We start from the raw sequence: 26,774 nt of genomic DNA, 5'->3' as shown, positions 1-26,774 counted from the left end.
CTGAAGGGGACAGAGAGAGGCTGAAGGGGACAGAGAGACGCTGAAGGGGACAGAGAGACGCTGAAGGGGACAGAGAGACGCTGAAGGGGACAGAGAGACGCTGAAGGGGGACACAGAGGCTGAAGGGGACAGATAGAGGCTGAAGGGGACAGAGAGAGGCTGAAGGGGACAGAGAGACGCTGAAGGGGGACAGAGAGACGCTGAAGGGGGACAGAGAGACGCTGAAGGGGGACAGAGAGACGCTGAAGGGGGACAGATAGAGGCTGAAGGGGACAGATAGAGGCTGAAGGGGACAGAGAGACGCTGAAGGGGGACAGAGAGACGCTGAAGGGGACAGAGAGACGCTGAAGGGGGACAGAGAGACGCTGAAGGGGACAGAGAGATGCTGAAGGGGGACAGAGAGACGCTGAAGGGGGACAGAGAGACACTGAAGGGGACAGAGAGACGCTGAAGGGGACAGAGAGACGCTGAAGGGGGACACAGAGGCTGAAGGGGGCACAGAGCAACAGGCTGAAGGAGGGGGACAGAGCGACAGGCTGAAGGAGGGGGACATAGACGCTGAAGGAGGGGGACAGAGAGAGACACTGAAGGAGGGGGGCAGAGAGAGACACTGAAGGAGGGGGACAGAGAGACACTGAAGGAGGAGGGCAGAGAGAGACGCTGAAGGTGGCGGACAGAGACGCTGAAGGAGGGGGATAGAGAGAGACACTGAAGGAGGAGGACAGAGAGACATTGAAGGAGGAGGGCAGAGAGAGACGCTGAAGGAGGGCAGAGAGAGAGACACTGAAGGAGGAGGGCAGAGAGAGACGCTGAAGGTGGCGGACAGAGACGCTGAAGGAGGGGGACAGAGAGACACTGAAGGAGGAGGGCAGAGAGACGCTGAAGGGGGACAGAGAGACACTGAAGGGGGACAGATAGAGGCTGAAGGGGACAGAGAGACGCTGAAGGGGGACAGAGAGACGCTGAAGGGGGGCAGAGAGACGCTGAAGGGGACAGAGAGACGCTGAAGGGGGACAGAGAGACGCTGAAGGGGACAGAGAGATGCTGAAGGGGGACAGAGAGACGCTGAAGGGGGACAGAGAGACACTGAAGGGGACAGAGAGACGCTGAAGGGGACAGAGAGACGCTGAAGGGGGACACAGAGGCTGAAGGGGGCACAGAGCGACAGGCTGAAGGAGGGGGACAGAGCGACAGGCTGAAGGAGGGGGACATAGACGCTGAAGGAGGGGGACAGAGAGAGACACTGAAGGAGGGGGGCAGAGAGAGACGCTAAAGGTGGCGGACAAAGACGCCGAAGGAGGGGGATAGAGAGAGACACTGAAGGAGGAGGGCAGAGAGACACTGAAGTAGGACTGCAGAGAGACACTGAAGGGGACAGAGAGACGCTGAGGGGGACAGATAGAGGCTGAAGGGGACAGATAGACGCTGAAAGGGACAGAGAGAGGCTGAAGGGGACAGAGAGAGGCTGAAGGGGACAGAGAGAGGCTGAAGGGGACAGATAGAGGCTGAAGGGGACAGATAAACGCTGAAGGGGACAGAGAGACGCTGAAGGGGGACAGAGAGACGCTGAAGGGGGACAGAGAGACGCTGAAGGGGGACAGAGAGACGCTGAAGGGGACAGAGAGACGCTGAAGGGGACACAGAGATGCTGAAGGGGACAGAGAGATGCTGAAGGGGACAGAGAGCGACAGGCTGAAGGAGGGGGACAGAGCGACAGGCTGAAGGAGGGGGACAGAGACGCTGAAGGAGGGGGACAGAGAGAGACACTGAAGGAGGGGGACAGAGAGAGACACTGAAGGAGGGGGACAGAGAGACACTGAAGGAGGAGGGCAGAGAGAGACGCTGAAGGTGGCGGACAGAGACGCTGAAGGAGGGGGATAGAGAGAGACACTGAAGGAGGAGGACAGAGAGACACTGAAGGAGGAGGGCAGAGAGACACTGAAGGGGACAGAGAGACGCTGAGGGGGACAGATAGAGGCTGAAGGGGACAGATAGAGGCTGAAGGGGACAGATAGACGCTGAAGGGGACAGAGAGAGGCTGAAGGGGACAGAGAGAGGCTGAAGGGGACAGAGAGACGCTGAGGGGGACAGAGAGACGCTGAGGGGGACAGAGAGACGCTGAGGGGGACAGAGAGATGCTGAGGGGGACAGAGAGAGGCTGAAGGGGACAGATAGACGCTGAGGGGGACAGAGAGACGCTGAGGGGGACAGATAGAGGCTGAAGGGGACAGATAGAGGCTGAAGGGGACAGAGAGAGGCTGAAGGGAACAGATAGACGCTGAAGGGGACAGAGAGACGCTGAAGGGGGACACAGAGGCTGAAGGGGGCACAGAGCGAGAGGCTGAAAGGGGCACAGAGTGAAAGGCTGAAGGAGGGGGATAGAGACGCTGAAGGAGGGGGACAGAGAGAGACACTGAAGGAGGGGGACAGAGAGAGACACTGAAGGAGGAGGGCAGAGAGACACTGAAGGAGGAGGGCAGAGAGAGACGCTGAAGGAGGGGGATAGAGAGAGAGACACTGAAGGAGGAGGGCAGAGAGAGACGCTGAAGGTGGCGGACAGAGACGCTGAAGGAGGGGGACAGAGAGACACTGAAGGAGGAGGGCAGAGAGAGACGCTGAAGGTGGCGGACAGAGACGCTGAAGGAGGGGGATAGCGAGAGACACTGAAGGAGGAGGGCAGAGAGACACTGAAGGAGAAGGGCAGAGAGACACTGAAGGGGACAGAGAGACGCTGAGGGGGACAGATAGAGGCTGAAGGGGACAGAGAGAGGCTGAAGGGGACAGAGAGAGGCTGAGGGGGACAGATAGAGGCTGAAGGGGGACAGAGTGATGCTGAAGGGGGACAGAGAGACGCTGAAGGGGACAGAGAGAGGCTGAAGGGGACAGAGAGAGGCTGAAGGGGACAGAGAGACGCTGAGGGGGACAGATAGAGGCTGAAGGGGACAGATAGAGGCTGAAGGGGACAGAGAGAGGCTGAAGGGGACAGATAGACGCTAAAGGGGACAGAGAGACGCTGAAGGGGGACAGAGAGACGCTGAAGGGGGATATATAGACGCTGAAGGGGGACAGATAGAGGCTGAAGGGGACAGATAGACGCTGAAGGGGACAGATAGACGCTGAAGGGGACAGAGAGACACTGAAGGGGACAGAGAGACACTGAAGGGGGACAGAGAGACGCTGAAGGGGACAGAGAGACGCTGAAGGGGGACACAGAGGCTGAAGGGGGCACAGAGCGAGAGGCTGAAAGGGGCACAGAGCGACAGGCTGAAGGAGGGGGACAGAGACGCTGAAGGAGAGGGACAGAGAGAGACACTGAAGGAGGAGGGCAGAGAGACACTGAAGGAGGAGGACAGAGAGACGCTGAAGGAGGAGGACAGAGAGACGCTGAAGGAGGGGGACAGAGAGACACTGAAGGAGGAGGGCAGAGAGAGATGCTGAAGGATGGGGATAGAGAGAGACACTGAAGGAGGAGGGCAGAGAGAGACGCTGGAGGGGGACAGAGAGACACTGAAGGAGGAGGGCTGAGAGAGACGCTGAAGGTGGCGGACAGAGACGCTGAAGGAGGGGGATAGAGAGAAACACTGAAGGAGGAGGGCAGAGAGACACTGAAGGAGGAGGGCAGAGAGACACTGAAGGAGGAGGGCAGAGAGTGACGCTGAAGGAGGGGGACAGAGAGACGCTGAAGGAGGGGGACAGAGAGACGCTGAAGGAGGAGGACAGAGAGACGCTGAAGGAGGAGGACAGAGAGACGCTGAATGAGGAGGGCAGAGAGACACTAAAGGAGGGGGATAGAGAGAGAGACGCTGAAGGAGGGGGACTGAGAGAGACGCTGAAGGGGGGTCAGAGTGAGATGGCGAAGAGGGGGACACAGGGTGTGAGAGGGGGACACAGGGTGTGAGATGGCGAAGAGGGGGACACAGAGTGATATGATAAAGGGGCACAATGTGATGGTGAAGGGGTCTAAATACATCTTACGTCATTTTGACCCAACTACTTAAAAACGGGACTACCCGGTAATTATTTTTGCTTAGGGGTGCCTTGGAAAAATTATGGTGACCCTAAGGGTGCCTCGAGCTGAGAAAGTTTGGGAACCACTGGGTTAGGCATAATGATTGGGAGTTAATTATGAGGTTGAGGGGCTAATGATCTTAATGGGATACTTTTGATGGGGCTGATGGAGGTAATGATTAAGGGGGTTAATTTTTTTTAATGATTTTAGGGATAAGTATGTGGATGAGGCAGTTAATGATTATTAAAAATGAAGCCCTTAAGCTGAATGCAGATAAACACAGCTGCTTGTCACGAAGCAGGCACAGACATTACAGGGTTAAATGTGGGAGGTGTTTGGTTCCCGGATGTTATGGGGAAAGTAGGAGGAGACTTTTGATATATACCACTGACTAGGCAGATCAACTTCCTCTTGTCATCGGGATTTCCCGCCCACCCTCCCTGTTTGCATTAAGTTAGGGCTTAGTGGAAGAAAGAAATGGGAAAGGTTGGCAGGCAGGAGAGCTTTTACAATCAGCGACTAATTTATACGGTGCTATCGCTGATTGGCCGCACGTCACTGCTCCTTTCGAAGCACCCTGGCTCTTGGTACCTCTGTGCGAGGACCCCTCGACCTGCACTGTGCGCGTACGTCTTGGGGAGTCCAGAAGGGAGTGGTCACGATGACGCCAGATTTAGCACCGGCCGATCGTAAAGGACTGTGGTGCCTGGGACCAGTGGTTAGTGCCTGTGGGCCATACACTGTTCGGTTTACATTATTTGCCACTACAAAGTTGTTGGTGTCTTTATTTGTAGTTAACAATGTATAGTGATAAGATTAACATTGTTAAGGTATACTGTAATGCTGAAGGAATCAGCAGTATGTAGTTTATAAAAGGGTTAATGATGTTGAAGGAGTTGTTATGATGAGGTTAAAGGATTTCATGATTATAAGGAGGGGTTCAATAATTATGAGGATGATGTGGGAGTTAATAATTATAACAGGGTTCATTTGTAATGTTGGGGGTTAATTAATTATGGAGAGGCTAATGTTGATGGAGAAGTTATGATGATGATTAGAGATTTAATGATTTTGAGATTAATGACAGGATGAGGGGGTTAAGGGTTATAATGAGGGGGTTAATTATGATGAGAGGTTATTTATGAGGATTTGGGGGTTTCTTATGATGGACCACTGTTGTGTGCTTGTCCCTCACACTAAAATTTGCCAGCCAGCCCCTGCATGTAACGTGTGGGGGGAGGTGGTATTGATGTAATGTGTGGGTAAGGGGTAGCGGTGGTATTAATGTAATATGTGAGGAAGGTGTAGCTGGGGTATAATGTGTGGAGAGAGGGGTGGTAGGTTGATCATTTGCCTAGGGTGCTGAGAATTTTTGCACCGGCCCTAGAACCTATGTCCAAGTTAGCTACGTGTGTATGATAGATCCACCCATTCAGCAGTTGGGTTGAATTGTCCTTATTCTATTATGGACAATTCCAGAACTCTTAATATACTTATATATTACTTATCAACATGTTGGCACTAAATAATGATCCAAGTATAAAGTGGAAAATCTTCCTAGAAGCGAATAGGTTTTAACTTAACAACCATTTAGAAAGTAACTTTCTAGGCTCCCTTTGGGTAATTACTGCATATTACAGCAATACTAATATCTAAAAAGTGCATGTGTCCTGGTAGCAGGGCCGGACTGGGACTAAAAATCACCCCTGGCATTTAAAGTCCCACTTTAAAAGCAGGCCCACTTTGGTTTCAGCAGGAAAGAAACTGTGTGCCACCTCGCAGCATTGGTGCCAAAAAGGGCGTGACCACATTGTGTTGTGGGTGTGGCCAACATGGAACATTGATACATAAGTTATAACAAAACATTACATTTATCACGCCATCTCCCCAGGCACATTATGACACCCCCAGCCCACTGTACTTATCTATGCTTCTAGTGCTGCTGACATCCATCAGGGTGGGAACTTCCTGTAGAGTGAGCAGGGAAGCTCTTAGTCTCACGAGATAACCAAATCTTGTGAGATTTAGCACTCCTCGACTTGCTCTGCAGGCTGTGTCCTATACAGGGACTGGGAGCAGCTATCTGCTCTCTCCTGCTAACCAGAGCTGGATTAACACTCGGGGGCCCGGGGTATTTAAGACAGGGGGCCCCTATTATGTAACATGGTTATCATTTTAGACAAATGTTCAACAAATACACAGGCAATACTGTGTGAAATACTGTTAGTTGCATGCAGCTCTTCCTTCACAAGCAGTACAGTGTGAAGTGGGACTTACCTCCCAACTGTCCTTGTAGTCAGACCAAATCTCACTAAATGAGACAGTCACCAATATTCAGGACAGTTGGCAGACTGACCTGCTTTCTCCTACCTGTTCTTGTCACTTGCACCACTTGTGGCTGCTGGTGTCTTTAGATTAGTTGCTGCTTGTCTGGATCCTGGAATGTTGGAGGCCCTATTTGGAAAAAAAATGGGTACATGTAATTTAAAAAACTCCAATCAGCCCTGGTGTTTAATCAATACAACCCATGTTTTAAAATTAGGCCTCCCTCCAGCCTCAACATTAAAATACTAGTATTCACATTTAATAAATAAACCTATTTCCCTGCCTCCAAACAACCCCAGCAATAAATTAAATAGCATTTATATTTAAGAAATATACTTATTTCCCGCAACCATCACAGCCATTAAATAAATCATATTCACATTTAATTAATAGACGTTATTTTTCCCCCAAATAGACCCACTTTCAATTAATAGCCCCCAAACCACCCCAGCATTAAATTAAAGGTCCAATCACCCCTTCTTAAATTGCTAGGCCCCAATATTAAAATAAAGTGAATGACATCACCCCACAAATAAAATGGCACAAATTAAATAATTATATCCCTCACCTAAACTCCAGCATTAAATTAATAGCCTACCTCCCACATTATATTAACACTCTCCCCCTTCCCTCATGCCTGAGTTTATGCCCCCAATTGACATTAAGCCACCATAGAGCCCACAAATCATTTTATGCCATACAGTTGTGCCCCCAAATCATATTATGCCACAATAGTGCCCCAGTTCATACAATAGTACCCCCAAATCATATTATACCATACAGTAGTGCCCCTAAATCATATTATACCATACAGTAGTGCCCCAGTTAATTTTATGCCACAATAGTGCCCCCAAATCATATCATGTCATACAATAGTGCCCCCAAATCATATTATGCTATACAGTAGTGCCCAAAAATCATATTATGCCACAACAGTGCCCCCAAATCATATTATGCCACAGAGTGAACATATTAACACCACTAAATTATATTTGTATATATACAATATATATATATATATATATATATATATATATATATAGATAGATATATATATTCAATAGGAATAATTATGGACTATACAGCCTCCCCTCCCCCCCGTGTGACCCCCCCCCATGTGGCATCCATTCTCCCCCCCGTGTGGCATCCTCTCTCTTACCGCCCCCCCCATTTTTCTGTGTGGCATCCTTTCTCTTTCCCCCCCGTGTGTCATCCTTTCTCTTCTCCCCGCCCCCTCGTTTTTCTGTGTGCATCATTTCTCTCACTCCCCCCCCCCCCCCCGTTTTTCTGTGTGGCATCCTTTCTCCCCCCCCCACCCCCTGTTTTTCTGTGTGGCATCCTTTCCCATTTGCCAGAAGTGTCAGATGGCCAGACCGGCCCTGTCTGGTAGTAAGAAGTCAGGAGTATTATATAATTAAATTAAATATTCCACCCCCTGCTTTATCTGTCATCCTCTTTGGAAAACTCTTGTCTTTATGTATTGTGCTTAGATAAGAGAACATAATTACTAATGTCGGATTGAAAATCTGTTCAGAGTTTGCCTAGTGGTGTCAAGTATATCTGGAAGCGCTTCAATAACAGCTGGAGAGAATAGGTACAGACCAAGGTTCCGTATGCATGAAATATTCTCTGTTTATTATTACAAAGTTACAAGTTTTTATAGTACTCTGAATACATATAAATCCTACGTCATAAGCATACAATAGTTTTGGGGATTTATTGCTCCCCCTTCCCCCCTGTAAATGTCAACTATCCTTATATCCTTATCCCAAGGGAGGCTGGAGGTTTATCTCCTGACTGCCATATCCAAGATCATGGACGCAGCTCCCTACAAACAACAAGCTAATAATTAAACCACTTGTTGTGCATGATTCCTTTACACAAACCTTGCTACATTCTCACAGGAATTCTCTATGTCAGCTTAACCTCTTTTATCCATGTCTTGTTAGCTACACCTCAAGGCCATGGGCATACATCTTGCAAAACTGAATTTCAGCAGAAAATGAATAACCTCTTTTAAGCAACTAAAATATATATGTGAGTTACAAAAATGGCTGAACAAAGGCTTCATGAGGCCTTAACAAAAAAATCATATTTAACAGTAATGTGGCCATGGTTTAATAAAACCCCCACGTGTGTAACTATACATTATATATTATTTTTTAAACAACTAGTGGGAATTGCTAGTGCCTCCAACTAGTGGTCTGAGTCTAATAAACTCTCAACAACCTCTACTTCATTGTCAAGAGTGACTTATTTCACACTCCATTCCCATTGGCCATACCTTGTTCACTTTTTAGCTAAACCAAAGTTATCTATCCTGGTGAATAATGATGATGATGTAGTAGAAAAGAGGCATTCTGCACTTAAATGGTTAACCTTTTTTGTGGCAAATTAAATTACATCAAGACCATGCTAGAGATGTCTAAGCTGGCAAGTGTCACTTCTCTAACACTTGAAAAGGTTAGTAATATGGGGCATATGCACGGTTGCCAAGAGGAATTCAGGGCCCCGGTACAACAACTTCATGGGGCCTCCCTTATAGTTGAGAATGTAAAAGAATTTTGCTCCGCCGTACTGCTAGGTGCTAGTGGGTGTGTTCATACAATTGGGGGTGTGGCTATGCATCATTGGGCGAGGCTACTACGTGAGAAGCACTAGGACACCCTCCTACAGAAGAAAAAATGCATTGTTGTGTACACCATTGAACAGTCACCAAAAATTGGAATTGGCCCACTAGAATCACAACATTTCACACACTCTCCTGCTCTCTCCTACCCGTTCTTCTCACTTTCACCATCTGTGGTTGCATGTTTCTTTAGTTGCAGCGTCTCTGGATCCTGGACTGTTGGGGGCCCTATTTGGAAAAAAATGGCTACATTTAGAAAATTATAACCAGCCCCGGCGTTAAGTCAATAGCACTCACGAGTAATAATTAGGCCTTCCTCTAGCCCCAACATTAAAGTAATATTCCCATTTAATAAATAAACCTATTTCCCTCCCTGCAAACAGCCCCAACAATAACTTAATAGTATTTACAGATCATAAATATACCTATTTCCCGCAACCATCATGGCCATTAAATAATTCATAGTTGTATTTAATAAAGAGACCTCATTCTCCCCAAACTCACCCCCACATTTAATAGCTCCCAAACCACCCCATCTTAAATTAATAGTCCCCACTATTAATTTGCCCCACCATCACCCCACAAACATAATAGCACCCATTAATGAGACACCACCTACCTCACACACACTACATTGCCACAAGCCCCCTGTGCCATCACACACACTACCACAAGCCCCCTGTGCCATTACACACAAATTACTGTGCCCCTTCGTCACAACCACGATGTGCCCCATTATAATCACACTGCACCCTTTATGCTTTTCCCCCCTTCACCTGGCCCCCCTTCACCTGGCCCCCCTTCATCACTCTATTCCATGCTGCCCCCTTCATCGCACTGTGTCATGCTGCCCCCCTCCCCATCATCACACTGTGCCATGCTGCCCCCCCTCCCCATCATCACACTGGGCAATGCTGCCCCCCCTCCCCATCATCACACTGGGCCATGCTGCCGCCCCCCCCATCATCACACTGGGCCATGCTGCCGCCCCCTCCCCATCATCACACTGTGTCATGCTGCCGCTCCCTCCCCATCATCACACTGTGTCATGCTGCCGCCCCCTCCCCATCATCACACTGTGTCATGCTGCCGCCCCCTCCCCATCATCACACTGTGCCATGCTGCTCCCCCCCCTCTCCTTCCAACACTCGGTGCCTTTTTTTTTCTGTCCACCCCCTCCTCACCTTCAATCACGCAGTGGCTTTTTTTTCAGTCCCCCTTCCCCCCGCCTCTCCTTCAATCACTCAGAGTCTTTTTTTCTACCCACCCCTCTCTCCTCCTCTCCTTCAATCACTCGGTGCCTTTTTTTTCTGTCCCCCCCTTCCTCCTTCCATCACTCTGTCCCTTTCTGTTTTCCTCTGTTCCTTTACTAACCTTTATATCCGCTTCTTTCTTCTCTCTTCTTGTCTTGGTCTTTTCTGCGCCGCTCCTCACCGACCGACTTTTTTAAGTAGTCTGCTCCCCCCACCAATGAAGGGGGCGGAGCCACCCCCCCACCCTCGGCAACAAAATAATAAAAAAGAAAATAAAAAAGTCCGCAGTGAGGGCCCCCTGGCAGGTCCGGGCCCAGGTAATTAGTACCCGCCCCCCCCCCCCTCGGTCGCCCTGGGCATATGATTCCCACACACCATATAATTCAACAGGCCCATTATATTGTTGAAGGACTAATTAAAGGTTATATGCTAGACTGAGATTTTCAGGGTCTATCCCATACATCTGAGTTATGATGAGAGGGGTTTGTCTAGTTGGCATTACATATATTTACAAGGAGTTTAGCTCCAGGTCAGTCATCTAGTCCTAAAAGTAGACATAAGCAAAATTTTCAAAACTGTCCAGCAAAATATTCACTTTACTTTGCATTTGTCTGTGAAATGTTTGTGGGAGGGTCTGGAAGAACCCCAACTCTTTTCAGTGCAGAGATGGTAGTCTCAGGGAGAAGGACACAATGTTTTATTTTAGCTTCCCACCATAGTGGCTTCAGCCCTGCACTGATCTGTAGTGGAAACCAACCTAGGCTGTCTAGCTGTGGACTCCATTTTTAAATGAAAATGAGCCCAGGCTGTTTGTTGCAGGGGTTGGTAGTTTGCATGTGAAAAGCCTGTTTTTCTCCAATGTAAAAGAGAGAACTTGGGCAATTGAAAAGGGCGAAAGAAAAAATACACAAATACTAATGATAGCTTATTTGTACACTGAAATTTAAAGTTGATATTTGTGTGCTACATGAAAAAACAGTCAGCATTTAACTTATGTGCAAAACAGAAAACTAATTTGCACCCCTTGCATTGCAACATGGTTTTGTCCAGGAGACTGAAATAAGAAGTTTCTCAAGTTAAGATCCTTAATGAATCAGGCCCCAGAGCTTTAAAATATGTAACCATCAGCTAGGACAATGGTTGATGAGCATATAAACTCAATAGTTCCTTATTCTTGCAAATAATAACACAAACAAATATTTAATGTAAATAGATGATACACTTGCGCCCTGAAAGGTGGATGAGTTTTACTGACCTATTACTTATATTAAGTCAACTATTGGCAATACAAACACATTTTCTGAGACATGAAAAACGAGGGATTACACCCACTAACATTAACAAAAATACAGCAAATGCATGTTTTTCAAATGTTTCATAAACTTATTGGAACTGCATATTTTCAATGTACAGCAGACCTCCATCTGAAGGGGCTGATAACAGAACAACTGTTTACACTCAGCTGCTTTTATTTTGTTATGGGTACTTGATACATATACATCATTCATGAAAGGCAGAGGAGTTGCTAAATTGCAGAATACCTGATATACATACAGATCACCCCAGTGGCATAAGTACTGGGATATGAGGGGTACCATCTGCTTCTCAGCCTGGCATATACCGGGACATCAGCTACCAGGTCCTGTGTAGCTGCCGCCTGTGCTACTTCAGACCCTGATCCTCTCTGCGGTGTCCATGGTCAGCATAGAGTTTAATGAGCTGTGTGACCTTAGACTTTGTAAGGGATTGATTCTGCTCAAAGTGGATAGGATCTCTGACGTTACCTTCCATTCCGAGCAGCCAATGGAAGAGGAGACGGCCATCCTGCAGCTCAGTAAGATAAGCGAGGGGAGGGGAAGGCTCTGAGTAATATTGGGTGCCTCTTTAATATTTTACTATGGATACTCAAAATTTTAATTATGTCCCTGGTTCATCATATATGAAATAAAAAATATTTGTAAATTACAGCATGCCTTATGTACATAGATCATATGTGACATGCAAAGGATATGTGTCATCTTATGTTATAGGAAAAGATCTACAACTACAATGCAAAGAGTGGCATCTCTCTACTATACTAGCAATATTTCTTATTAATATTACAGATGACAGCACAAGGATACATTTTCTTCGCAAGTAAGGTAGCAGCATCTCCTCTGGCTCTGCATTCTGCTCTATGATCTGTAGTGTGCAATTAGAAGAAGTGAAATGAGTCTATTACACAAATAAAAAAATAAATTAAATTATAAAGTGAATGGCAGTAATATAACATCAGTTCACACAGCTAAGTCATGTGGGGAAACCAATATTACACTAGACATATAAAGGCTTATTTCTGCTTGTGTCATGATCTGAGAGGAGGTTACTAGCTGATATTAGCGCAGCTGAGCAAGGAGGCACCGAATCTAACGCACCCCTGGTGTTCACCGCAAGGGAGTTTGGGCTTCACTGCAAGAGGGTGCACATGTTGCGGTTCTCCAAGACAGCTACCAGTGTAGTAACAGAGTGTACAGAGCGTAGTCAATCAATCCGGGTCAGAACCCAACAGGCAGCAAGGTACAAAAGTGAGATCCAAAGGATAGTCAGAGGCAGGTCAGGAATCAAGAAACCAGAACTAACTGCAAGGTACAAGGCGAAATCCAAACAGAAGGTAAGAGGGAAGCTGGGTCAAACACGGAGCAGGAACCGAATACAAACAAGGTGCTGGAGCTGGGTGACACCAATACTCTGGCACCCTAGTGGTGCCAGAGCCTCCAACAAATCCCCCTTGGTAAGCCCTGATAGGTGGGTAGTTTGCCGGCAGTCAGAGATGCTGACCGATGCCTGGAAGCTTGGCGTCCTGTTGACTAGCAATGGGATGCGAGAGTAACTGCGCATGCGTGCACCACGGCCGGAAATGGGGGAAAGCGTTCCCTTGCCTAGCAGTGATCGGGACTTCACAGGCGGACGCCTCTCGCATCTAATGTCAGTGTGCGGAGGTGGCGCCTTACAGCTTGATTGCTACTGCAAATTTGAAACTTTAAGATCTCAGTGTAAGTGGGACCAGGGTTGTGAAGCACTGCAGTATCCTATCCCTGTCTAATTTTGGGTCTTCCATAGTTTCAACTTGGTATGACTTTTGACAATGTATGTTTGCAAGCAGGCTTGGAAATCGTTTGACAGGAACAGAGTTCAAGCAGGTCCACATTTAATGAGGTTAAGACTGATATACTACATATGATATACAATGTCCCAAAGTCATACATGAGGGCTTCTTTTTGAAGAAAAGTGGCTGAGAATATAATAGACATCATAACAGCTGTAGTCTCTTTACACTTTACTGTAATACACCAAAAATGTGGTTGTTGTGACTTAGGGGTACATTTACTAAACTGTGGGTTTGAAAAAGTGGAGATGTTGCCTATAGCAACCAATCAGATTCTAGCTGTCATTTTGTAGAATGCACTAAATAAAGCTAGAATCTGATTGGTTGCTATAGGCAAAATCTCCACTTTTCCAAACCTGCAGTTTAGTAAATCTAGCCTTTAATGTTTGTGAGATACATTATTTTTCTCTCTATATTGGTCTCTGCATACTTCTAATCCAGAGCTGTTTGTAAGTGACCAGGGCCGGATTAATCCGAGGTCTAACTGGGCTACAGCCCAGGGGCATCCGTGGGGCCCTTTCTTAAAATTAATTTTTTTGTTTTTTAAATGTTCAGCTGTAGCGAGCCGCCGGCCGCGCTACAGCCTGTACCGTGACGGATGACTCCTACTGAAAAAGCAGGTGACGTCACTCACCTGAAATGACAGGCTGCAGCCAGGCAATGGTCCGTCCGCGGTGCTCATTAATCTCCTTAGTAAGGAGATCTCGTGAGAGTGAGACAGTCTCACTCTCACGAGATCTCCTTACTAAGGAGATTAATGAGCACCGCGGAACAGACACTACAGGCAGGCAGCAGGGAGTGAGCTGGGGAGAACAGCGTTGAAGACCGAGGTAAGCGCTCGGTCTTGGGGGCTGTCTGTCTGTACATTCTATTTTGGGAGGAGAGAATTACAAGGGGGGGGGGGTGCTGGAGACTGGCTGGCACGCATTGTGGGGGAGATAATTACAGGGGGCGTTGGGGGCTGGCTGGCACGCATAGTGTGCATTGTGGGGGAGATAATTACAGGGGGAGGTTGGGGGGCTGGCTGGCACAGTGTGCTCTTTTGGGGGACATAATTGCAGGGGGCTGTTTGGGGCTGGCTGGCACAGTGTGCATTGTTGGGGGAGATAATTGCATGGGGGGGTTGGGGGCTGGGCTGGCACAGTGTGGACTTTTGGGGGAGATATTTGCAGGGGGGATTGGGGGCTGGCACAGTGTGCACTTTTGGGGGAGATATTTGCAGGGGGTTTGGGGGCTGGCTGGCACAGTGTGCACTTTTGGGGGAGATATTTGCAGGGGGGATTGGGGGCTGGCACAGTGTGCAGTTTTGGGGGAGATATTTGCAGTGGGGGTTGGGGGCTGGCTGGCACAGTGCGCACTGTTGGGGGAGAAAATTGCAGGAGGGCTGGGCTGGCACAGTGGCACTGGGGGAGATCATTGTAGGCGTGGCTGGAACTGTTGGGAGCTTATCATGACTGGGGGGGAGGGGTGGGAGAGCATTGCAGCAGGATGGCTGGCACTGTTGGGAGCTTATCATGACTGGGGTAGGGTAGATCATGAATAACAAAAAGGCTAAAAGATAAGAGAAAAAATATATAGTTTAATATGTGTAAATGGATTACTGGGGAGACCCTAATAATATCGGATTAGGCATAAGTCGCTTGACAAATGGGGGCCTCACAGTACCCCTAGCCCAGGGGCCTACAGTGTCTTAATCCGGCCCTGTAAGTGACCCGCTACCTTTGGCTACATCAGCTGACCTTGAAAGACAGATCAAAGTGTACATTGCTTTTTCTAACCTGTCACACCCTAGGCAGTAGCAGATCCTGTATGAAATCCAGCACAACAGATCTATCTATCTTTAGGTAAAGCTGAGCTAAAACATATGTAACACATACATTTCTATACCACATATTTACATGATCGTTGCACGCAAAGCAGTTATTCTGCACTTCTGAAGAGCTACGCTACAACATATATCGCTCTCCTCTAAAACCTCCCATGCATTGCTGCACACAGCAGTGCCTCTGTGCAGAGCAGCAGTGATCAGGACATAAATCCCCACATTCCAACCATCAGGTAAACGCTGTAGGCAGCCAGGGCAGACCCCTCAGTCCAGGACTGCACCACCTAAATCTGGGCAGTTGGGAGATATGTGCTTGTTGACAGATTTCATACAGGATGATCAGGTAGCTGTACAAATATATGAAGATGTGGAGAACGTGGAGATCATGTATTGTATTCCATAAATTGGGATATCAATGGGATATCAAATAACTATAAGTTCCACCAATGCTAAATCTGCCCTAGATGAGCTGTTTGTGCTACTTTGCAATGTCCAAAACTCCAGTGCCCCTTTGTTTCATACTTCTGGTCATAGTTGCCTTTAATATCCGGAACTCAAAGTAAATTTTGTAATAATATGTTGCAATTCAATTAAACGTGTTGCTTGAATATATCACTTTTATTGCAGAAATTGTAATTATCAAGGAATTTTTTCAATTACTACATCCATTGAGTTAATTCCATTGATGTTTGAAATTTGTAGATTAGAAACCAGAATTGTTAGTTGTATTCCTTAATATGGAATGTTATCATTAGTCCATTTAAAGGGATATCTGTTAGCTAATATGTTTGCTGTTTCTTTAACCACTCCCAAATTAAATATCTGAGATTTAATCTAATCTATTTTATAAATTATTCAAAATATAAATAGATTTTATAAACATACCATAGGAACCAAAAAGCCAATTACCCATAATTATTCAGATTATTATTTTCCTTCATTTAAACATCACCTATACACACGGATTAGTCACAACATTAAAAACACCTGCCTAATATTGTGTAGGTACCCCTCATGCCAACAAAAAAGCTCTGACCTGTTGAGGCATGGATTCCACAAGACCTCTGAAGGCAGGGCCTGATCAACCACTAGGCTGACCAGGCTGCAGCCTGGGGCGCTGGGTCCCGGGGGGCGCTGCCCTGTGGGTATTTTTTTTAAAAAAAAAAAAAAAAAAAAAAATTTTTTTTTTACATTTTTTTTTTCTTTATTCATTTTTTTTTCGGGAGGGGGGGGGGAGGGGGGGGGGTCGCCGCGGGGGGTGGAGGGCTCGACAATCAAAAGCAATGGTGGTCAGTGGTTAGCAACACACAGCCAATCGCCAGGCTGCCTGTTGCTGTGCAGCAGACAGGAAGCAGGACGTCTTCACTTCCTATCTGCTGATCTGAGGAGAGGAGCGACGCTGGCACAACTACAGGTAATTGAAGGGGGGAACTGCCCTGCATATCTATAGGGAGGGGGGGGGACTGCCCTGCATATCTATAGGGAGGGGGGGGGAACTGCCCTGCATATCTATAGGGATGGGGAGGGAACTGCCCTGCATATCTATAGGGAGGGGGGGGAACTGCCCTGCATATCTATAGGGGGGGGAACTGCCCTGCATATCTATAGGGGAGGGGGGGGGACTGCCCTGCATATCTATAGGGAGGGGGGGAACTGCCCTGCATATCTATAGGGAGGGGGGGGGGAACTGCCCTGCATATCTATAGGGAGGGGGGGGAACTGCCCTGCATATCTATAGGGGGGGGGAACTGCCCTGCATATCTATAGGGAGGGGGGGGAACTGCCCTGCATATCTATAGGGAGGGGGGGGCTGCCCTGCATATCTATAGGGAGGGGGGGGGAACTGCCCTGCATATCTATAGGGAGGGGGGGGGAACTGCCCTGCATATCTATAGGGAGGGGGGGGAACTGCCCTGCATATCTATAAGGAGGGGGGGAACTTCCCTGCATATCTATAGGGGGGGGGGAACTGCCCTGCATATCTATAAGGAGGGGGGGAACTGCCCTGCATATCTATAGGGAGGGGGAGAACTGCCCTGCATATCTATAGGGAGGGGTAACTGCCCTGCATATCTATAGGAAGGGGGGGGGAACTACCCTGCATATCTATAGGGAGGGGGGGGAACTACCCTGCATATCTATAGGGAGGGGGGGGAACTACACTGCATATCTATAGAGAGGGGGGGGGGGGGCTACCCTGCATATCTATAGGGAGGGAGAGGGGGGGACTGTCATGCATATGTATAGGGAGGGAGAGGGGGACTGTCATACAAATCTATAGGGTGGGAGGGGGGGGCTGCCATGAAAATCTATAGGGAGGGAGAGAGGTTGATATGTATGAAGGAGGGCAGAGGAGGGGGGCTGATATATGTGACTGGGGGAGTTTTGATGTGACGGGGGGGATAGCTAGCTAGCAGAGTGGAGGTAAGGAAAATAGCTGCAAGGGGGATGGATGCAGGGTGGGAGGTAAAGAAAATGGCTGCAGCAGGGGTTAAGGAAAATGGCTGTGGGGGGGTTGTGGTTAAGGAAAATGGCTGCAGGGGGTATTTAAAAAATACAGCAGCTTTGGGGGGCAGAATCTCATGATTGTGTGGTGGTCACATGGGTGGTCTCAGCAATCACTAGAATACTAAATATTAGTGAGATGGGGCTGGTAGAGGTTTGTATTTGATTGACAACAAATATTCAGATATTGCTTATATATGCCTGTCCAATGGGATACTTTTAGCTGGCCATAATGGAGTGTTTTGTTTTAACTAAAGGGCCTAATCATTCAGGGTTTGCATTATAATACATTTTTGCATTTTCAAAACAGGACGCCAACTTTCCAGAAGCCAGCGAGAGGATAACAAAGTTGCAAGAGAGAAGAGCAAGAACAGGTAAGAGACAATGGCACAATCTGTCTAAATTTGAATGCTGGAGAATACACCTGAACATTCATATTCAGGTGTGTTTCTATACACCTATATATTCGGAGGAGGGGGGGGGGGGGGCGCTGCGGCCGTATTAGCCTAGGGCGGCCAGAACCCTTAATCAGGCCCTGTCTGAAGGTGTCCTATGGTATCTGGCTCCAAAACATTAGCAGCAGATCCTATAAGTCCTGTAAATTGTGAGGTGTGGCCTCCATGGATCAGACCTATTTTTCCAGCACATCCTACAGATGCTCCCATTCAAAACAAGTTTAACAGCTAAATCTCCTTTGTGTAACATCCTCTCATCAAAACCCTCTAATTTCAATAAGAACAGCTTTATAAATAAAAAGTGTTGCGACATAATCCTATACAAGTATTATATAAAATAACTTATGGAAGTGTATAAAGTTGATATGCACTATATACTATTTTAAAAGCGTTCCGCCCTACAGTGTACACAGCATATTGGTATCACTTAATAGTATTCACATTAAGAAACTCGGCTACCACCTTAGGACTACTAGCCAAAGCGCCCATGTTTGTGGTAAGCATGACAAAAGCAACACTTCAATAATAATATACATATACCAATTTATAGGTTATATGTGAAGTAAAAAAAAGGAATAATGACAACATTATTAGTGCCAAAAGAAGAATGTAAGGCTCAATTCCAATTACAAAGTCCATCAAAATGTATTTGTGTGTACCATCAGCAAATAAAAATGCAAAATGTTTCAGGTCCTAAAGGTTTCAGAGCCTAAAACTGTCTGCATATATTTTTATGCGAAACAAAATCTTGCATAAACCAAGTGTACTTTTGTGCCTATGCGATATTTAATGTTCTTTAAATTCATATTTAATGTTCTTATCTGCCTCTGTCTGGTCAGGTCTACTCATTTATAGCGATTTATGCTTTACCATCATTTTGTGTTTGAACTATGTATTTGCTGAAAAAGAGCAAATAAATCCCTAACTAAAATCACATGCAACATTAGATAGATTAGCTGTGTCAAGTAAAAGCTTCGTCAAAAGAAACAAGCAAAGCAAACTATATCCTCTGGTGAAGAAATGGTCTATGAAGTCAGTAAGCCAACTGTTTCTGGTCATCTGGTCATCAACCCTAAAACAATACTGGTGCCTAAAATGGGTGATACAAATGCAGAAATACTTGGAGTGAGGTAGATAAATTTACACATGTCAATAATCTTGATCCTTGTCATGGTATGGGATATTTTATAAATAAATGTGTTAATGATTAATAGTGCATTTCCAAAATGGATCAATTGTTCTTTAAATCCATTTATTAAGTGTAGTTGAAATTGATCAGTGCAGCAGTTATTATCATATTGTGCAACACTTTACATAGAATATTTAATAAATCACATCAGTCCCTGTCACAGTGGAGCTTATAGCCTAAATTCTCTATCACACACACACTTATTAGAGTCCATTTTGCCAGCAACAAGTTAACGTAACATCACGTTTTTTTCACTGTGGGAGTAAAACATAATACCTGGAAGAAATTCACAAAAACACGTGGAGAACATACAAACTACACATGCATGGTGTCCTAGTCTGAATGGATCCCATGGTCCCAGAAGTGTGAGACAGCAATGCTAACCACTGTGCCACTGTTATGCCACTTGCTACCAGAGAGGGAAATCCTGAAAACGTTACCTGTAAGGCAGTGGATCCCGAACTTTCTCAGTTCGAGGCACCCTGGGGGTCTCTAAAAGTTTTTCAAGGCACCCCTAAGGCAAAATAATTAACAAGTAGTTCCCTGCCTTGTTTATCCCTGACCCTTACCGCGGCACCTCTGGGAGCAGCGGCACGACAGTTTGGAAAACACAGCTGTAAGGGGTTGATTGAGGACCAGAGTTGAGAAACTCTGTAGAGTATATCTTTCTTATTCTTTATGTATTCAATAATAAGACATAAAACGCCAGTAAAATAAAATAAAATGTGACCATGCTTAATATTTGTTACTTATACACCAATTTAGCTAATCACTGATGTAAAACTGAATATTTAATTAAAACAAATTACAAATAATCACACTAGTTCAATACCAACAACAATGCTACTCAATCTGTAATAGCAACATGGTTATGTCATTAAGATAAAATAAAATCTAAAATATATTGGAAACAAATGAGCAATTATTAATTGTTCCAGGAAGAGGTAAATTCTATAATGACTAAAGTATAAATAGCAGAAAATGTCTTAGATAATGAACTAAAATATGAAGCAACATTTTTTTTAAAAAGTAAAAAAAAAAGTATCCTTGTGTGTTGTACATTATAAGTAAATTAGTAAAATCCAAAAAACGAACTTAACTATAAATCAACTATTTGCTATTTTTGCATTCCGTTTAGATTTTATGAGCAATGAAAAGATCCTATTGATGAATCAGTGTTTTCTGTTCTAACAGTATAAACAACTATCCTTAAAGGATTTTAAATACATAATACATTTATGAAATGTTAGTCTTGCACTCTATTATGCCCCCCCCTCCTGAATGTAAACTAACAATGTGTAGCAGACATGATTAAGTACCATGATACACTTACCTTTCTGCCATTTACAAAAAAGATAAGTTGATCTGATCCCGCACCTACAACCATGGTAACAGAAGTCAGCCTTGTTTGGCAGCAGACTGAAAATATATTTTCTGGTTTGTGGAATGGATGGAGGGACAGAGGTCAAAAATGGGTGTGACAGTGTAAGCAAAACATATTCATTAACATGCCAGGATAAATGTCTCTCTCCTATACTTCTTCACTCCCCCGTTACCCAACTCCCTCCTCCTCCTCTTCCTCTGTCTCTCACCCTCTCTTTGTGACTGAAAAAGCCACTAAGCCTGTTTCCTTCAATGTTTGTTTTCAGATTGAAATTTATTTGCACTTTAGGTAGAAACACAAACAGATGCACTCATTTATTTTTTTTGCACAATGACAGGGTGAAATATTTGGGTAAAATATTTAAAAATAATAAAACACATGTTTAGAAATTAATTCATGTAAAATACCAATGAAAATGTTAACCTCTCTCTCTCTCTCTCTCTCTCTCTCTCTCTCTCTCTCTCTCTCTCTCTCTCTCTCTCTCTCTCTCTCTCTCTCTATATATATATATACTGTATGTGTAAAAAAAAAAAGTGATTTTATATATAAATATATATATATATATATATATATACACACATATATATATATATATATATATATATATATATATAAATATGTAAAAAAAAGTGATTTTATATATCACTTTTTTTTATATGTGCTCACTCAGCGTCCCTTCAGCTAGAGAATCAAATCCCTCTTAACTTACCTTTCAATCGCCTTGTTCTCCGAGTCCGATCCCCTTCTCTTCTTTTTTCTGAGTGCTCGCTGAGTCGCTGTCGCTGATCTCCGTTCCTCCGTGCTGCGCTCTTCTGCAGTGAATGTCGGGCATGATGACATCATCATCATCACTGCGAGCGCGAAGAGGGCATCAGGGAGGGAGCCGGATCGCAAAAGGTAAGTTTCTTTTTTGTTTTGTTTTGTTTTTTTACAGGATTTTTTATTTTCATTGAGAGTGCTGCCTGGGTCCCCCTTGCCTGCTGGGCCTCCGGGCACCTGCCCATCGTGCCCAGTCAGAAAGACTGCCCCGAGTATAGGTGAAATGCGGAACAGGATTGTGTTTAAAAGAACAAACCTTGCAGCGCCCCCTGGCTCCAGAAGTCTGCAATGCATGGATCTGTTTTGGGGCATTCTAAATTCATATAAATTCTCCATTTTAACCCACTATACGGGAAATTCAGACATCCACCTTCCCCCCCCCCTCTTCCATGCAATGCCCCTGCACAATGTCCTCAATTCCCCCCAGCCCCGATGATTGATTTTATGTCAACACCACTTATATGCCCCGATCTCGTCTCCCCATTAAAATTCAGTACTATTATGAATAGTTAAGCAAGCGATCCACACACCATTTGCACACACCATTTAATTGACACATCCTATATTGTCCCCCCATAAAACTTAAAGGTTCCCCTTCTCACATATTACTCAAATAAGTCATAAAATCCCTCCCAGGTCCCGCCTCCCCCTCCCCTTCCCCCTACCCCCTACCCCATCCCATTGGATGCAACACTGGAAGACAAGGATAAGAAGACCGACTTACCAACAGACCAGCCACATCCCTGACGAAGTCTCCGGACGAAACGCGTTGGTTAAGACATCTCACAAGACCCCTACAAGCAAAACCAAAGAAACCTGTACGCGGAGAAGCTCCACAGAATAACAAGCCGCCCCACGTAAGGTGACACATATCCAAGGCAAGAGACACACACGCGGAGAGCCCAACTCTGCAGTGGAGCGCACAGACGCCTGTGCGTTACACCCTAATACCGGAAGTGAGGCATTTGGAACGCATTTGCGTTCCAAGTGTAACGGGAGGAAGCCGCTCGGCCGCAGCCACTCCGACCGCTTGTCCAGCGCTACAATCAACATCTTTCATCAGCAGCCACCCGCCCACCAACGGTACCTTGCCCAGAGCAGCCACTCGTTAAGAGTATTCCACAACTGCTCTTTTAAGACAACAAGAGCATAAACGCTAACAGAACCACCTCCACATACCTCCATATAATCAGACCCAACACTCATTTCCCTTACACCTAGCCTCCATACTCCCATCTGCATTGATACCAGCACATATCTCCACTTAATGTAGGACATATGATATAAATCACATTCACCACACACATAACACACATATATATATACACACAATTACACCATACTTCATCCCCTGAACTAGGAGAGCATAACATTCTGAGCTATAAGCATTAAAATAAGCAGACTCCACTAATTAGCCGAGAGCTTAGCATATAGAGCTATAGACAACAAACCTCCAAGGATAAGCAGTCTAAAGTGTGAGCTATAAACACTGAGCTATAAACAGGGCAGTTTAACCCTCATGCCCGCCATATCCCCAAGAGCTATATACTCTAAACCACTACCACAGTATACATGGCACTAGAGCTATAAACAGAGCAAAAGAGCTATAGACCACAATTGCAAAGCAAGCTGTAAACATTTCCCACAACAGCAGCGCCATAAATTCGGCTGTTATTGTGTATACTGTCTCGCTTCCCCCCCCCCCCCCCCACTCCCCACTCTATTTCCATCACAGGTTGTGCCACGGCAAAAACAAGGAAACAACCAACAAGAACGGGAACTGGAACACCCGGACCATCCGTAACGGCAGCAACAACCCTCAAGATACAAAAACCAAGCGCAGACGTCCCAGGTAAGCCCTCCCAAGAGGGTCTTTACCACCCACTTCATTAAACTATACTTAGACAAATGCTCATTGCCCACAATGTCCCCTCTTCAGGTCTCAACCCTGATTCAAGATATTACAGATAAAGAAGTTATACTCGCCTTAAAATCACAAACAAATTCTAAAGCTCCTGGCCCTCATGGCTTTATGATGTCCTACTACAAAACATTCTCTAAACAGCTTATGCCTCATTTGACCCACTTGTTTAACAACATATTACAGGGAGGCAAATTCCATGATGAGTCTACTCGTTCTACTATAGTGGTCCTCCCTAAACCAAATAAAGACCCTATTTCATTAATCAATGCGGATGTAAAACTCTTTGCTAAAATACTGGCAAACCGGTTAAATACATACATACATACATGTCAACCCTGGTGTTTCCTGACCAGGTAAGTTTTGTCCCCTCTAGGCAGGCCTTGGACAATACTAGACGCACTATAGATATCATTGCTCATGTCACCCAGCATAAAACCCAAACAGATGTCCTGGCTTTAGATGCTGAAAAGGCATTCAACAGGCTCTCATGGCCCTTTATGTTCCGTACCCTCAACCACTACGGCCTGAACGATGTGTTTTTGTTAGCCATTCAGGCCTTATATCACGCCCCTCTTCATCAGTCTTGATGAATGGATTATTGTCCCCTGTTTTTTCTCTGGGTAATGGTACAAGACAAGGGTGCCCCCTGTCACCTTTACTGTACGCCTTATGCATTGAGCCACTGGCTCCTGACATCAGGCAAAATCCGGATATTACTGGGATTCGGATCGGTCCCCGTCACTTTAAAATATCATTATTTGCTGATGATGTCCTGCTAACGCTTTCCAACCCCCTAATTTCACTTCCAAACCTACTTGAGGAGTTTAAGGAATACGGTACCCTATCGGATTATAAAATAAACAACTCTAAATCGGAGGCTCTCTGACTTCAAGTATCCAGCCCAGTTAAAAGCATACTAGATTCTTCGTTTAACTTTCAATGGTGGCCCAAAGCGTTGCGCTATTTAGGGGTTCAGATCACAAAAGAATACAAGCAGCTGTTTCACGCTAATTATACCCCCCTTCTTGACTCCATAAAAAGAGATCTTTCAAAATGGGATTCGCTCTTTATTTCCTGGTTTGGTAGTATTAATGTCATAAAGATGAATGTTCTACCCAAGTTTTATATTTGTTTCAGACATTACCCATACCAGTCCTGTGGACGTTTTTAGTGAATCTTCAACTTATTTGCGGCAGCTTAATTTGGCTGGGGGAAAAAAATCGAGGCTCAAACGGTCTTGTTTGGCCAAGCACACCCATTCGGGTGGATGTGGACACCCGCTTTTTGACCGATATTATTTTCCGGTCAATCTCAGCCATATTATTTCTTGGCAGTCGACCCCAGGTACTAAGAGATGGGTTAACCTGGAGAATGCACTTACACCAGATTACACTCTGAAAGCACTCCCTTGGCTCCCCCGAAGTCAGAGGCCGGCCGCAGTTTACTCTCACCCTACCATAAAATTTACACTTGATATTTGGGACAAATTACATAAGCGATTGAAACTTACTTCGTTTCCCTCCCCTCTCACTCCGCTATGGCATAACCCAGATTTCCCGGCTGGTAATTCCAAGGCATATGCATCACCAGGGCAGAAAGCGGGTATTACTCAGTTTATCCACATACTGTGGGAATTTGCTCCCCAGACCTTCCCGGATCTGCGAGAGAAAACGGGACTCCCTTCGTCCTTGTATTTTGTTTACATTCAAATTAGAGGCTTTGTACAAACTCATTGCAGGTCTACCAAACTGCGTTAGACCCACACCGTTTGAGGGGAGTTGTATTGACCAGATTGGAGCCCCAGGATTGATTTCTCTGGTTTACCATGTCTTTTTGAACCCAGAAACTGGCCTCAACTAATAGTTCGAGACCGCATGGGAACGTGACACTTGCAAAACTATGGATCAGGAGGGATGGTCCCAGCTCAGAAATAGGATCTCCAAGATCTCCATTAATACATCAATTAGAGAGAACACATTCAAGGTTTACACAAGATGGTACATGGTGCCCACGAGACTACATAAAACCTATCCAGGTACGTCAGATCTTTGTTGGAGGGGCTGTGGGGAAGTGGGGTCTTTCTATCACATATGGTGGACATGTCCCAGCATTTCCAATTTATGGTCTTAGGTCTCTGCTTTTATTACTAGAATTTTGGAGGTTGAGGTGTCCCCGGACCCAATGGTTATGCTATTATGCACTCCGATCAAATCCCTCAACAAACACAGTAATAAGCTTGTGCAAAATGTATGTGCTGCGACACATTTGCAAATAGCTAAAGAATGGAAGTCCCCTCGCCCTCCAGGCCTCCAAAGCATAATTTCTCAGGTCTGGTATATAGCCTCAATGGAATATATCACAAGTCTCCTTCATAACAAAATCTTACATTTTCACAAGGTATGGGATCCCTGGTACTCTTTCCATCAATCCCCAATGCCTGCTACCCAGTACACTGCATCACCTGTATTTGTTTTATGTGTTCTTACATTCTCTTGCTGTTTTTACCCTCCAGTATTAATGTACTAAAAGGATCCCATGGGGGGGGATACCAATCATCCCCAAAATATATTTATGAGGTCTGTGTGCCCTTGGGGGGTTGGTTTGCCGGTCGCATCCCCTCCCTGGACCACATGGAGCCTCTTTTTTCTACTTTTCCTTTTGACTCTTCCTCTCCCCTCTTTTTCTTTTCCTCCCCCCAGCCCTCCTCACCCATCCTTTTGAGGGGTGGCAAACAGGAAAGGGGGGGGGGGGGATAAATAAAAAAAGAAAAAACAACATCATGGTAATTCCCAACAACAGAGAGTTTTAATATTAAGATATGAATCACTTTAGATATGAATCACTTTAGATATAACGTTATTTTCACTATAGACCCATTGTCGGGAATCTTCAAGGCAAAGAATTATATCACTTTAGATATCCCCTTATTATCTCTATAGGCTCATTGTCATTGACCTTATTCACAAAATCATCTAATAGAGCGCACACTACCTGTTGTACTAAACTGATTTTGTGTTTGTTTCCTTTTTCTTTTCACATTGATTCATTCTATTTAAAATGACTCAGTATTCTTTATATGTACTGTTCTGGAACCCATGTTGTTTTCAAAAATAAAGAGTTTAAAAAAAGAATACAGCACATATGTTTACATGGTAGCAGAAATTTTGACCAATATTGACATGTGCACATTGGAGGATCAGCAGTAAGATGAACATCATAGAACTTCCCTATGTCAGTTTCACTGTTGACTTATATGCCACTTTCATGATCAGTACAAGCAGGGCCGGTGCTAGCCTCCATGGCACCCTAGGC

At 45.5% G+C, this 26,774-nt stretch overlaps 1 long non-coding RNA gene across 1 annotated transcript in view; it reads right to left on the bottom strand.

The window, feature by feature from the left end:
- Positions 1–20,738, bottom strand: part of LOC142097882 (uncharacterized) — a 29,033-nt gene extending 8,295 nt beyond the window's left edge. The window contains exons 1-2 of the long non-coding RNA XR_012678271.1: positions 20,669–20,738; positions 12,340–12,397 (exon numbers count right to left, since the gene is read on the bottom strand). This is a non-coding gene — a long non-coding RNA (uncharacterized LOC142097882). The remainder of the gene's footprint in view (positions 1–12,339; positions 12,398–20,668) is intronic.
- Positions 20,739–26,774: the final 6,036 nt, after the last annotated feature.

Source organism: Mixophyes fleayi, chromosome 7 (genome assembly GCF_038048845.1).
Source record: "Mixophyes fleayi isolate aMixFle1 chromosome 7, aMixFle1.hap1, whole genome shotgun sequence".
Taxonomy (NCBI): domain Eukaryota; kingdom Metazoa; phylum Chordata; class Amphibia; order Anura; family Limnodynastidae; genus Mixophyes; species Mixophyes fleayi.
Note: the sequence above shows the minus strand (reverse complement) of the source record. Positions and strands in the feature narration are given on the sequence as shown.